Source organism: Ursus arctos, unplaced genomic scaffold, assembly GCF_023065955.2.
Source record: "Ursus arctos isolate Adak ecotype North America unplaced genomic scaffold, UrsArc2.0 scaffold_6, whole genome shotgun sequence".
Lineage (NCBI taxonomy): Eukaryota > Metazoa > Chordata > Mammalia > Carnivora > Ursidae > Ursus > Ursus arctos.
Window position 1 is genome coordinate 16838441 of NW_026623078.1, and position 13220 is coordinate 16851660.

General features: G+C 40.2%; 1 long non-coding RNA gene across 1 annotated transcript in view; it reads right to left on the reverse strand.

Annotated features, from left to right (window-relative positions):
- Positions 1 to 297: 297 nt before the first annotated feature.
- LOC130542898 (uncharacterized) overlaps positions 298 to 13220 on the reverse strand; it is a 62063-nt gene continuing 49140 nt past the window's right edge. Inside the window, exons 2-4 of the long non-coding RNA XR_008957774.1 lie at positions 12983 to 13065; positions 4844 to 4944; positions 298 to 3626 (exon numbers count right to left, since the gene is read on the reverse strand). This is a non-coding gene — a long non-coding RNA (uncharacterized LOC130542898). The remainder of the gene's footprint in view (positions 3627 to 4843; positions 4945 to 12982; positions 13066 to 13220) is intronic.

A 13220-nucleotide genomic window follows, 5' to 3' on the forward strand; every position in this document is an offset into this window, starting at 1 on the left:
ACAGTGCTTATGTACAGGTTCATTGGCCTGAGCTTACAGACTACACTCATTTCTGAAGTTACTGAGGCCTGTACCTGCCTCCTCCCCTCCCCCAGCTGGCTTCATGTTTGAAAGAGGAGGAAAGCAGGAAATCATCAGCTGGTAAACTTTGACACTTTGGTGTTTCCACTTACAAATTAGAATATTGAAGCAGGAATGAAGAACCCACCACGCCGATCACAGTTCTAATACTTTATGTTAAAAAAAAAAAAAAATCCTTTGGAACAAGAATGAGACAAGCAGACTCTGGAAGGAAACTTTTTGTTGTTGTTGTTTATTTTTCAAAGAGAAATTGAGAACACAGAGCTCAGAATATTGATTTTGCTTAAGCTTAACTACCCGGCTGTCACTTTGTATCAATAGGCCAGCTACATGAACAAAAGCAAAGCATAGAAACAGAGATAAGAAAGTATCCTTGAGATGGAAGCATTTTGCAAGACTCAGACTCCCCAGGATAGAGAGCCCAGCTGCGTGATTTACCTTTTAAATTCAATATAGTCTCATATTCAAGTTATTTTTTTAATGTGCTTTTGGTTATTCGTAATTGGATTGTGAGATAGTAGTTTAAAGAGGTTTTAAGAATCAAACTTTAAGGAATCAAACTTTAAGGAAAAATTGTCTTTTTCAACTCTCAAAATGACCTAAATATTTGAGCACAACGTTGATTGGAAATGAAGTTTCTTAGTACTGAAAAATAAAGACAGATAATGGTGGGTTAATTCTTCACAACTCTTTAATTACTGGGCACCTGCCTCAGGCGCTGTAGCACCTACTTTAAGTAGTGTTTTCTCCTAATTAATTTTCTTTTCTTCTTGGTTGTATGACATCAAATGATCTAATGGCCTATTTTGAACAAAAATGAATAAATTGTCATTTATGGAGCTGAATGTATTTATCGTGATTATAAAGGAGTGAATATTTTAAATATATTAATTTATATAATGTATATATTGTGTTAGTTCAAGGTAGAATACTGACCAAGGGCAACAATAAAATCTAATTTCTAAAAGAGGCTATGCTTTCCCCCTTGAAGGTTATAATATCAAGATAAAATTTTATAACCATCTTTGACTACTTCATTTGGAATCTTAGTAAGATTTTAAAGCTCTTTCCTTCATTTGGAATTAAGTTTGAGGTTGCTAAAATTGACATTAAGAAAAAAAATTTTGTCTGCCTTCTTATCTCTCTCATCTTCAAATTTCATACACTTTTCTTTTTATATACAGAAGGGGAAAAAGATAATTAACCATTTTTCTACGTTTTACACCAAACAATGGCGCTAAACTTATTCGCTGAATTGATCTCTGTTGAAAGAACAAAGGCATAACAACTGCTTAAAAAGTGATCAATTTAGTCCTCGCCTATAGTGACTTTGTCAGAGAGTAAGTCCGTAAATGTCTCATATGCTAACTTCTAGCTGATGTCAGGTGCTGCTTACGTCCTGGGTTGAAAGGGATTGGAAAATGCAACATGGGGGCGCCTGGGTGGCTCAGTCGGTTAACCTTCTGCCTTTGGCTCAGGTCATGATCTCAGGGTCCTGGGATTGAGTCCCGCATTGGGCTCCCCACTCAGCAGGGAGTCTACTTGACCTTCTCCCTCTGCCCCTCCCCCTGCACACACTCTCTCTCAAATAAATAAATAAAATCTTTAAAAAGGATGCAAGCATTATCCGAGAAGCAGGCTGTGGGACACGAGTCATGGCTGTCCTCAGTGAGGAAACGAGAAGAGTGGCAGAAGTATGGTATATTCACCTTTTCCCACTTATAATATTGACCGTTTGTGATGACATGAACTCTGGCTTTAGAATCTAATAAAGTTACTGTTGCTTTATCTGATAAGCACTTATGATATTTTTGCTTTACACTAAACTGAATCCATTCTGGGGTTCTGACCATATCAATTTTTCCTGCTCCTGAGAACCAAGACCATAAAATATATTACATTAAAAAATATATATTACATAAAGCCTCAAAGGTGTCATTTTCTTAAGTAATTCTGTCTAAATCCACATTACCGTATTATCTTCTATGAAGGGAGAAATAGTGCCTGTTGGCTCTCAACTTCCTGCAATGCCCGAACTCAGAATTTAAAGTCATGACTCCATTGCGTAAACCTGGCTTCCCACCCCACTTATAAGCAAGTCCAAAGTTCTTACCTTGACCTCCCACCCCTATCCAACCTGACTCCGGACCCCTTCTCTGACCTCCCACTCCCGCTCTCGCTCCCTTCAATTCAGCCATTCTTAACTCCATGCAGGGTTCCTCGGAGGTTGAACCCAGTCTTGCTCAAGGGTTGGATTCTTCTGACTGCAACTCCTGCCCCAACAAGGTATCTGTGTGGTCCACTTTCTCACTCACTCTATTTCCTCTGCTCGAACATCATTGCTTTGGAAGAATATCCTGCAACAGAGCCTCTGTCTCCTCTGCTTTCTTTTCCTCCAGGACTCATCACTGTCTCGTATTATATTGAATACTTATGCACCGTTTTATCTTTCTGCCACTGGAAAGTAAACTCCAAAGGGCAGGAAATGTATCTTTTTTATTCTCTGCCAGAGCCTCCAACACCTTGAACACTAGATGACACTAGTAAATGCTCAATGAATGGATTCATTGATAAATAAAACACTGTCAGCAAGAGCTTTTTCTAGAGCCCAAACCCCAAGTCACAATCTCTGCCCAGACCCCAGAGACCTTAATATTGAGGGAAAGAGCTAAATCCCCACCCTTGAGGACCGGGGTTGAGTGGTTTCCATTTAAACTTCATGCACAGCAAAACCCCCCTTCTATACACACACACGCACACACACACACACACACACACACACACACACACACACACACTGTGGAATTCTAAATATATAAAACAGGATAAGAAGAAGTCCCGTTGGCCTGTTCAAGAGTGGAAGAACCTAGAGCACACTTCTTCCTCCCAGAAGGTCATTGTCAAGGCACTTCTCCAAGACCAGGGGCTCCGCTGGCTTCGCCGGGCTGCTGCCTGCTGAGTCTGGGCGTCTGTCTGCACATAGTCTGCACATTGTCTGGACACAGCCTGCTGTTCACAGTACACTCTCTTATTCTTGAGCCTTCAATCACAGAGCAGCCGATCTGAAGCAGAGTGTTGGTTTTTACAGGGACATTGTAGATAGCGCTTCACCGAATCAAGCGTTTCAGGTGCCGAAGGTTGAATATCATTCTTTTCTCAAACCAGCATGCTGGAGTGTGTGTGCCTCATAATAAGAATGTAATTTTTTTCACTAAGAATTATATAAGTTCTAAATTTATTTGTACTTGAGATAGGAATTCTTTGTATTTAATAAGCTTCCAGGATGCAATTGATGGCACTTATAGCAGCAATATTTAAATATTCATGAAAATATTATCATACTGTCTGCTACTTTGTCAGCTAAAAATAAACCATTAATAATCCATTTCCACGTTTGAGAACGCATCAGACAAGGAGTCTGCAAAGTCAGAATGTGTAGGTTTAATTGGAAGCTCAAGAAAATGACTTTGACGATGAATGTCCGGTAATAGAAAACTTACAGGTCTCAAATGGATTAAAATTCCCGTGGCTTCAGAAGTTAAAACCTAAGTAAGTAAGAGAGATAAATGCGGTGTGTAGGATGGAGGGAATGTAAGCAAGCCCAAGAAGGAAGTAACATCTTTCCTTACCTTAAAATTTTTAATTGATGTAACTTCACATGCCTTTCATCCAGGCCTGCCAGCTAATTTAAAAATAACACTTCATTTTAATCTCCAATGTTTAGTTGGAAATAATGAAGGGAGGGAAGTTAAGTGCTCGATCCAAATTGCTCAAGCCTTCAAATTCTTCCCAGCTCTCCTCTCCCACTCATGATATAGAAATAGGCAAATCTTTAAATTATATTGCTTATTCTCTATCCTTTGCTAAGGGTGCTAACATCTTCCACATGGACAATTACTTAAGAAGGGAGCTTTGAAAAATCTACTACAGGCCCGGCTCCTCGGATCCTGTCATCTTCACTCTACTCTTTTGTTATGTGCGAAGCTCTCACTCAAGAGGTTTCCTGTGTCTATAACTTTGCCAGCTGACGTGGCGCTGGCATTTTCTACACATGTATTAGTACTTTCTCACCATGTGGACAGAATCCAATTTAGGAACAGGTTCTATAGTCAATAAGCTAATGTGTTAGGGAAGTAATTTGGATCTGGAATATATTCCCTCATAGAAACAGGGGAACATATGGTAGTTAGGTTTTAAGGCAAGCCCACAAAGCCTATCTAATCTGTAATAAATCAAAATTAGCATACTAATGCATGGTTTGGAGGATGCCGAAGCCCATTTTCAGCTTTATGTCTATAGAAAAATGCACTCTGAAACCCAAATGGGACCCAAAGGAATATGTGTTTTCTGAGCAGGTGACACTGGGGGACAGGAACTCCATATGGAATGCAGTGCAAATAGTACAGGCAAACATCTTACAAATACAGTAACTTACAAATCTCTTTACCACTTCATTAATGAAGGCAGTGAGTCAATCAGACTCCAAACGATTTAATTCAAAAACGAAGGTGGTTACTCCTGATAAGTAGGCAAATCAATGCTGGGATGCCCCTGCCAGACTTTTGTGTTTGGGGTTCTTTGTAGGTCAAGTGATTATACATTGTATACAGATGAAAATCTGTTGCTAATGAGGCAGGCCCTGCCAGTAGGCTCTGCAGGTGTTTGTCAACCAAGGAGCGTGCCGTGAAGGGCCCTGAAGGATCCAGCTTCCCGGAGCGGCTTTCGCATTCACTTGCTTCCTTCTCTGGCATAACACACCCACCTTAGCGTAACGCAGGGGTTCGCAACTCACACATCAACAGGTCTGTAAGGGCAACTTCCACATTGAAAATAAAAGGATAAGACTCTTCTGCCCTCTTCTCTCTGAAAATACCAGAAAACAATCAAGATGAGGAGAGACAAAATAGTGACTATCACCACTGATGAAATAAGTAAACTGCTATAGAAATCTCTCTTAGCCTCATTTGACACCCCGGGAACAGCAAAGGACCCAAGACTGAACAAGGCAGAGCTGATCTTCCATCTCAGTGCCCAGGCTGTGTGGCAGCCTTGCACCTGCCACTCTGGGTCACATGGGGAGAAGGAAACGCCGAAGTCCCTTGCACATAACACCTGACCTATATCGCACTTGGCTTCACAGAAAATCAGAAGAGTTTGCTAATTGGTCTAGTTAGTACACATCTCTTTCAGAGATGATAATGAAACAGAAGGCTGGCCTCAGGCTTCTCCATAGGAGCTAGAAGTTCTAGAAGATAATAGCAGCATGTTTGACCAGGGAGAGAAAGCAGGACCCAGATAGTGCAAACCGAGTCGAAGACCACCTCAGACAAATGCACATGGACAGAATTTTATGAAACAATAGATCACTGCTCTTCCAAAATGTGAAGATGAAAAGAAACTGTCACTGACTGGAGGACACCACAGAAGGACGAGAAGTAAATGCAATGTGAGATCCTGGATAAGATCTTGGAAGAGGAAACAAGAAACTTATTCATTTAAAAACGGATAAAATTCACACAGAGTTTGCAGTATCATACCAAATCTAATTTTCTGGTTTTGGTAATTGTGCTCTCGTCATGCGAAATGTTTACACAGGGAAATCTAATGTGACTTTTACGACTTTCCCATAAGTCTAAAATGAGTTCAAAACAAAAAGTTTAAAAAGTAAGGCAGCAGATAATTATATTTAAACATGCAAGAATGTAAAGAGTAGATAGTATCCGTGAGTTCTTCTTAATAAACGTTAGAAGATAGATTTAAGCCAATGAGTAAATGAGGGGAAATCATGACAAAAGAATGGTTACTGGATCCCTTAAATATAGGATTGAATTTAAACCAACCTGTGGCTATAAAGCAAAGTGTGAGCATTTTACAAATTACAATGATGTATATAAATACTATTAAAAGGTGGGACTAGTGGTCAGAGATGAGAAGCAGGGGAAATACAATGAAGTATTTATGTATTAAAGTAAGGTTTCAAAAGATATATAAAACTGATCAATTAATTAGAAGTATAAGTACCTAAAAATACAGAAGTAAATGCTTGAAAAAACAATGATAAAGACTCGATCAGTCAAAATTGGGGAGCAGAAGAGGCAAAGTGGTAAGAAGTGAAAAGACATTAATTTCATCGTTGTTTACAATGGGTCATGAATAGATGCAGTCCCATGGAGAACCAAGTATCTTATAAAAGCCATTTATAATGGTACCACTAAAAGATTTGAAATCAGACTTTCTGAATTATAATAATGAGCACAACTAAAATAAGGATAATTTTTAAACTTAAGGAGGAATCATAAAATTATAATTATGTAGTTATAACAGCAGCATTGTTTTATAATAAATAGTAAAAGACCGGTAACAATCTCAATGTCTCTCAGTAGGGGGCTAGTTAAATCAATTACGAGAAATAAGAATACAATATATTTATTAACAGGAAAAAGACAGTATCTCTGTATTTTGATATGGAAAGATCTCTAAGATATATTAAGAAGAAAAAGAAAGTTCAGTACAGTTTGTGCAGCAAAGAAGAAAATGAAGAAAAAAAATCCCTACATCAGTGTTTGTGTGCTTATATCTTAGAAGGATACACAAGAAGCTAATATTGGTGGTTGACCTCTAGGGGAAGGAGTGAATTGTAGGACTTGGATGAAAGAACTCTCATTCACTCTAGATAACTTTCTGTGCCTTATATACATTTTGCATTCTATAAATCTATTATCTATTGAAAAGATAGGTAGATGATTGATAGATAGATAGTTGATAGATAGATAGATAGATAGATAGATAGATAGATAGATAGATAGAACTATTCACCTGAAACAGTGTTTAGAATAAAGCACAAGGAAATGCTGATTCCCAGTGTCTCCACATTACCTACAAAATTGTGCCAGCAGTGGAGGCTTCCATAGTTGGAAAACTCTGGCTCTTAGAGAGAGAGGCATGGTTCACATGGTGGGTGAGAGTGACCACAGAAGGGCTTTTGATCATGTCCATGCTCTTATTAAGTAACTAGGAAACTGTCCTGGAAGACAGAGGAGGTGACTTGGTCTTCTTATAACCATTCCTAGGGCTGATGATTTCATGACCAAGAATGGGTGTAAGGAATAACAAGGAAATCAAAGATGCCATGCAGAGTTCCAGCTTAAAAAAGAAGTTTGAACGTGGTTCCATTTCCAAGATAAAAGACAGGAGAAGTGGTGGTTTTTCCTAGTGGCTTTGGAGACGGGGGGATGGAAGTGGAGGAGGGGTTATTACTCTTTGCAGTAGTAAGTCAAGTGCACGTGGGTTAAGTTCGGTTTGTGCCTAGAGCACAGACATCCACACATAGATGCACATTGACTAGTTGGACTTAATCTCTATCTCGGAACAGAGATCTGCCTGGGAGATAATGATGTAGACATCAATGTGTGGCTTTAATTTCAGCCTTGGGAAAGGACAAAATTGATAGCAAGATAGGCAGACTGAGCAGGAAAGAATAGATGGAAAAGGAAAAAAAAATCAAAGCAAACCCCAAATGTAAAAATGGGCAGAGGAGGAAGAGCTATGAAGGAAACCAAGAAGAAGAAGCCAGAGAACTCACAGATTTCCCAGCATCCAAGGAAAAAGAACATTTCAACTCTTTCAAACGGAGAGCTGTGTTCAAGAGACATGCAGGGCAGAAGCTGGAGGGTGCAGCAGAGTCCAAAGAGAACTTTCTCAAGACAAGAGTCTTTGTATATTCAAACGCTAATGGGAGGTCCAGTGGACAGGGAGAGGCTTAAGATGAGGAAGTGAGAAGATTGGTAATGTTCCTGATGAAGGGGAGACCAGGGATTCAGAGCCTATGAGGAGGGTGAAGCCTTGGACAAGATGAGGACCACCTCTTCTGTCGTAAACAAGAGGAGGAAGAAAAGGAAAGGCACAGGTGCAAATACACTGCACATCATCAGGTAGGAGGGGGAAGTTCTGACCAAGAATCTGATGACAGTTCTTTTCTCATTGAAGTAGAAGGTGAGTCATCTCCTTAAATTGAGGGGTGAAGTGGTGAGGCTAGCAGATATTTTAAGAAGGCGTAGACATGTTATTATTACAGCTTCTTGGCAGAAAAAGAGAAACTGCCACCTAGAAAAGATGGGTGGAAGATGTAGGAATCCATCAATTTGTTGAGGCCAGAATTGGCAGGGTCAGAGTGGGCTTTGTTTTGGTTGGTTGGTTGGTTGGTTGGTTGGTTTTCAGCATCACTCAGCGATGGGATGTGGATACAAGCAAAGGGAAACCAGCTGTATTGATCCCGAGTGAGTTCAGGGAGAGAGACACAGGGAAAGGAGTTGGACGATATGAGGAGGTGGTTGAACTAACAGACCATGAGAGAGACCAGACAAAAGAGACACACAGAGGGCTGAAGGTCTGGAAGTCTCAGGTAGACAAACACATGGATACAATGTATACATTATGTCTACATCTATAAATGTAAGTTTTCAATACATAGCTAACAAAACTCTAGAAGATGCTTCTGCATAATTTTAAATGCAAATCAAAAATTTTTACCAGTCAGATTGGCAAAAAAAAATAATAGTAAGTTTGATATTGAAGTACCAAATGTGGTGAAGATATGAGGAAATGAATACCCTCCCACACTGTCAGTAAGACTATAATTTGGCAATATCTGTGAAAATTACAAGTGGCCACACTGCTTGAGCAGGCAGTTCCGTGGCTAGGAAGTGAGGTTAAGGACATACTCAGACAAGCGTTCCAAAAACGCCTGTAAGGGACATTCTCTGTGTCATGTACTTACTCATTCAGCGATTATTTACGGGGCACCTACAACGTTCAGGGGAATGATTGTCAAAATGTGATTTTCGAAAGTGAAAAACATAACACTCAGACAAATACCAAGTCAACACATGTCACTAACTTTATTCAACTCATTAATTATTGAGGCAAACAGTAATGCAGTAAAGCTGGTTCAAAGGAAACTTTGAGGAAAGGTGAATTATATGGTCCTTTAAAAAGAGAACATTAGCGTAAGATGGTTGGGGTGTGTACAAATGGGTTAAGTCCTACAGGAAGTAAACTGCCACCTTGGAAGTTATCTTTTCTACCGGACAAAAATTATTTGCTTCTTGGTAAGACACAAATCAACAAGTTAGGGTGTGTCCTTATGGAGTCAAACAATATATTCTCTTGGAAAAATAAATAATTTGGGGGTGGGCTTGTGGGATGATGCCCTAGTTTGACATTGAAAGAACGTGCTGCACTCTCTTGCACGTATTTCCAAATGCAGATAATTTTTCTTAGCATGACCTTGTGCTAGGGGTACAACAATGAACAAGGCAAACAAGTTCCCTGCCTTCCTGGAGGGAACATCCCAATGTGGGGGTGGTTATGTATGATACAGTATGTAGGATATGAGGAATAATTCTATGTTGACTCTAAAAAGACTAAAGTTGATTTGTAACTGCTGTTAGCCAGAGGCCAGAGGAAAGGTGTGTGCTCATTTCCATTAGAATGAATGACTTTGCATATTGGGCTAGAAGGAGCGCTCAGAATTGAGAAGCACTAGGGCTTCATTTCATCCCAAGGAAAGTAGAACGTCAGGAGGAGGGGAGAGGGCAGTGGAGGAACAATCCCTTATAAGAGTCGCCAGGAAAGCTGAATTGATAGTTAGGATGAAACAAAGTCCATCTAGCTGGAAACAGAAATTTGAAAGAGCACACTGAAAACACTTGGAAGGAAGGGGAAGGGAAAAGGGAGAAATAAGAGTGTGAGTCTCAGAGCAAAAAGCATAGAGCATGTGGAAATTAAGAGGAAGGGATAGCCTACTGGGGCCACCCAGGCTTAACACTGGTGGGAGTGACCAAGGATAATGGGGCAAGATGAGGTGATCGGACTCCATTTCTCATAAGAGTTCATCAAAGTTCAATTTCAGCTTCAAAATATAAAGAGCCTGGACATTGTCAACAACTGTCCCACAACTTCTCACAGCAAGAAAAAGCTGGAAAAACTAAAAATCAGTGACTTTTCTTAGACCTATCAGGGAACTGAAGTCATTAGGCAAATGGTCACCTCGGAATCCTGAGTAAGGTACCTCCAGGAAGATACAGAAACCAAGATCCACTTCCACAGAGCAAAAGCCACAAGAGCCATCAACTCGTAGGAACAGTGAAATGATAATGCTGACAAATTGCTGGGGCCCAAATGTGGACAATCATGAAGGTGAGAAACTCCTAAAGGTCACAGACTTAGAGACACTCCCTCACTTTCATGGTTTTTTTCTCTCCAGAAACCCCACTAGGTGCTCCCAGGGAGAATCCAAAAAGGATCCCCTATGACTCTGGCAGGCAGACGGGAAGAGCCTTCTCCATAACACATGGCTACTCTCCAGATAAAAGGAATTTGCAAGATCTCAATTCTAAAACCCCATCTCAGCTGGAGGAAGAGAATTCCTTCCAACTCCAGTTCCCTCCAACCTGCCTGTGTCACTTAAGGTGAACACACACACACACACACACACACACACACACACACACACACACACTCAGCAAGAGTCAGGACTTCAAGAAAATAGATTTGAAATCCTGCAGTCAGGGAAGGGAGTAGGGGGCAAGAGGTAAATAAAGAACCACTTATGAAGCTCATAGGCCAGAGACATAGGCCCTCAAAAAGACTGAAGTTTTATTAAGAGATTATAAGATGCTCTCTTCCCCCCACACTTGACAACCACACCAACAGGGCCCAGTATAATAACAGAGCATCTACCTGGAAAAGCTTCCAGACACAGATTTTCCAAGGACAAGTACTTAGGTAAGCCGAACATGAGGAGAGGAGACAAAAACAAGGATCCTAAAGGAATTTGATGCCTCTGGTACCTATCGCTACAGTAAATATTAAAACAACATAACATCTAATCAGGTTAATATAAATCCTCACACTAAATCTCTATTTATTTCAGTTCTTCTTACCCAATAAAATATACTTGAATTTCAGCAAAAATTTACAAGACATGCTAAAAGGCAGAACAAGGAGAAACACACACACATAGTCTGAAGAGACAGCAAACATCAGAACACACCGCAGATATGACACAGCTGTTGGAATTCTCAGGCCAGGAATTTAAAATAACAATGACTAATATGCTAAAGGCATTAATGGAAAAAGTAGATAACATGCAAACAAGTGGTTAACATAATGTACGCAGAGAGATAAAAACACTAAGAAAGTCTCAAAAACACCATCGTAGAAATGAAGAATGACTTAGATGAGCTCATCAGTAGACTGGACATGGCTGAGGAAAGAATCCGTGAACATTCAGAGAAATCCATTAGAAATTTCTCGAACCGACATGCAAAGAGAAAAAATAAAGAATGAAGAAGAAAAACCAGAACAGAACATCCAAGAATTGATGGATATCAGTAAGGATAAGATACACATAATTGGAATACCTGACAGAGAAGACAGGGAGAATGGAATGGAAGAAATATTTGAAGTCATAATGGTTGAGAATATCTCAAAATTAATGACAGACAACAAACCAAGGTACAGATCCAAGAAGCTCAGAGAACAAGGCAGGAGAGTACCATGAAACTCCTAGCCATGTCAGGGTCAAAAGAATCTACCCCAACACCCACCTGTTAAGTGGGTAGGTGGTAGGAATCAAACAGTCTGGAAGCATTTCTTCTAGGCATTTCAAACTTTTTGAGTTTGAAAGAGGCCTCCCTCTTTTCCACCTCTTACATCAAATTGCTCACAAAATGCTGCCAATTCTCCAAGAAATGTCTCTCAGATCCAGCATCTCCTTTATCTTCCTATTGCCAGTGCCTGAGCCCAGGGCTTCATCATCTGTTGCTTGGAATTATCACAATTTTTTTTTAATCTGTCATCAGTTTCTTCCCTACACACAGAAGCCAGCGTTATTATTAAAAAAAAAAAAAAAATCAGCTGGTTCTTTGGTACCTGCAAACTGAAATCCAAAATTCTGCTGAAAACCTGGCTACAGATCCATTTCCACTCCCCACCTGCATGTACCCAAACTGAGTTCAGTCCCTTGCCTTCCGGGCCTTGACACACGCTATTCTCTATTCCAGGATCACATTCACATCACTCTTCATCTGCCAACTCACTCATCCTTTCATATCTCGCTCAAATACTACCATCTCGATGAAGCTTTCCCTTATCCCCATTGTTAAATTAGTTGCTCTATAATATTGAGCCTTAGTGATTTTTTTTTTTTAATTAAAAGAGTGTGGGCAGAGAGAGGGAGAGAGAGAGAATCTTAAACAGGCTCCACACTGAACATGGAGCCCAACACGGGGCTCAATCTCACAACCCTGAAATCAAGACCTGAGCCGAAATCAAGAGTTGGATGCTTAACTGCCTGAACCATCCAGGTGCCCCGCCTTAGTGGAAATTTTATTAAACTTGCTGAAGCAGTTATATTACAATGTATTTGTTGACATGCTCATCTATAATCCTAGAATGAGGGCTCGCCAAGCCCAGAGGCATTCCCACATAGTAGTCACTTAATACATGTGTTGGAATAGAATGAAATAAAATGATCAGATAATTTTTGGAAAGGTGTTGTCAATAAAGGGTATTCATGATAAAGACAAAGGGAAATTTTCTGGATGAAAAGGAAGCCGTATCTTGGCATTTGAAGCTTGGCTTGGCATTTGATTTAACAATTTGGAAACAAGAAGCTGTTTTTGCACTTGTCCACAAAGTGAGGTGGCTGTGACCTTCTACACTTCACAAAAAGCAGGTCCCTAATACACAATCTCCTATCAGGGATTTCTTCACTAAAGCGAAGTCTAGGCACTCTCTTGATGGTGATGGTCCTTCTTCCCCATTATCTTTGTCTGGGCAGCTGTAAGAAAACATCACAGACAGGGTGGCTTATAAACAAGAGAAATTTCTTTCTCACAGTTCTGGAGGCTGGGAAGTCCAAGATCAAGGCATCAGCACACTGGTGAGGGTCCTCTTCCTGGTTCATAGCTCTGACCACACCTGGCAAAAGGGGAAAGGTATCTCTGTGGAGCCTATTTTATAAGAGGCACCACCCTCATGACCTCATCACCTTCCAAAGGCCCCAGCTCCTCATACCATCACCTTCATGGGTTAGGATTTTAATACGTGAATTTGGGGAGGATACGAACATTCAA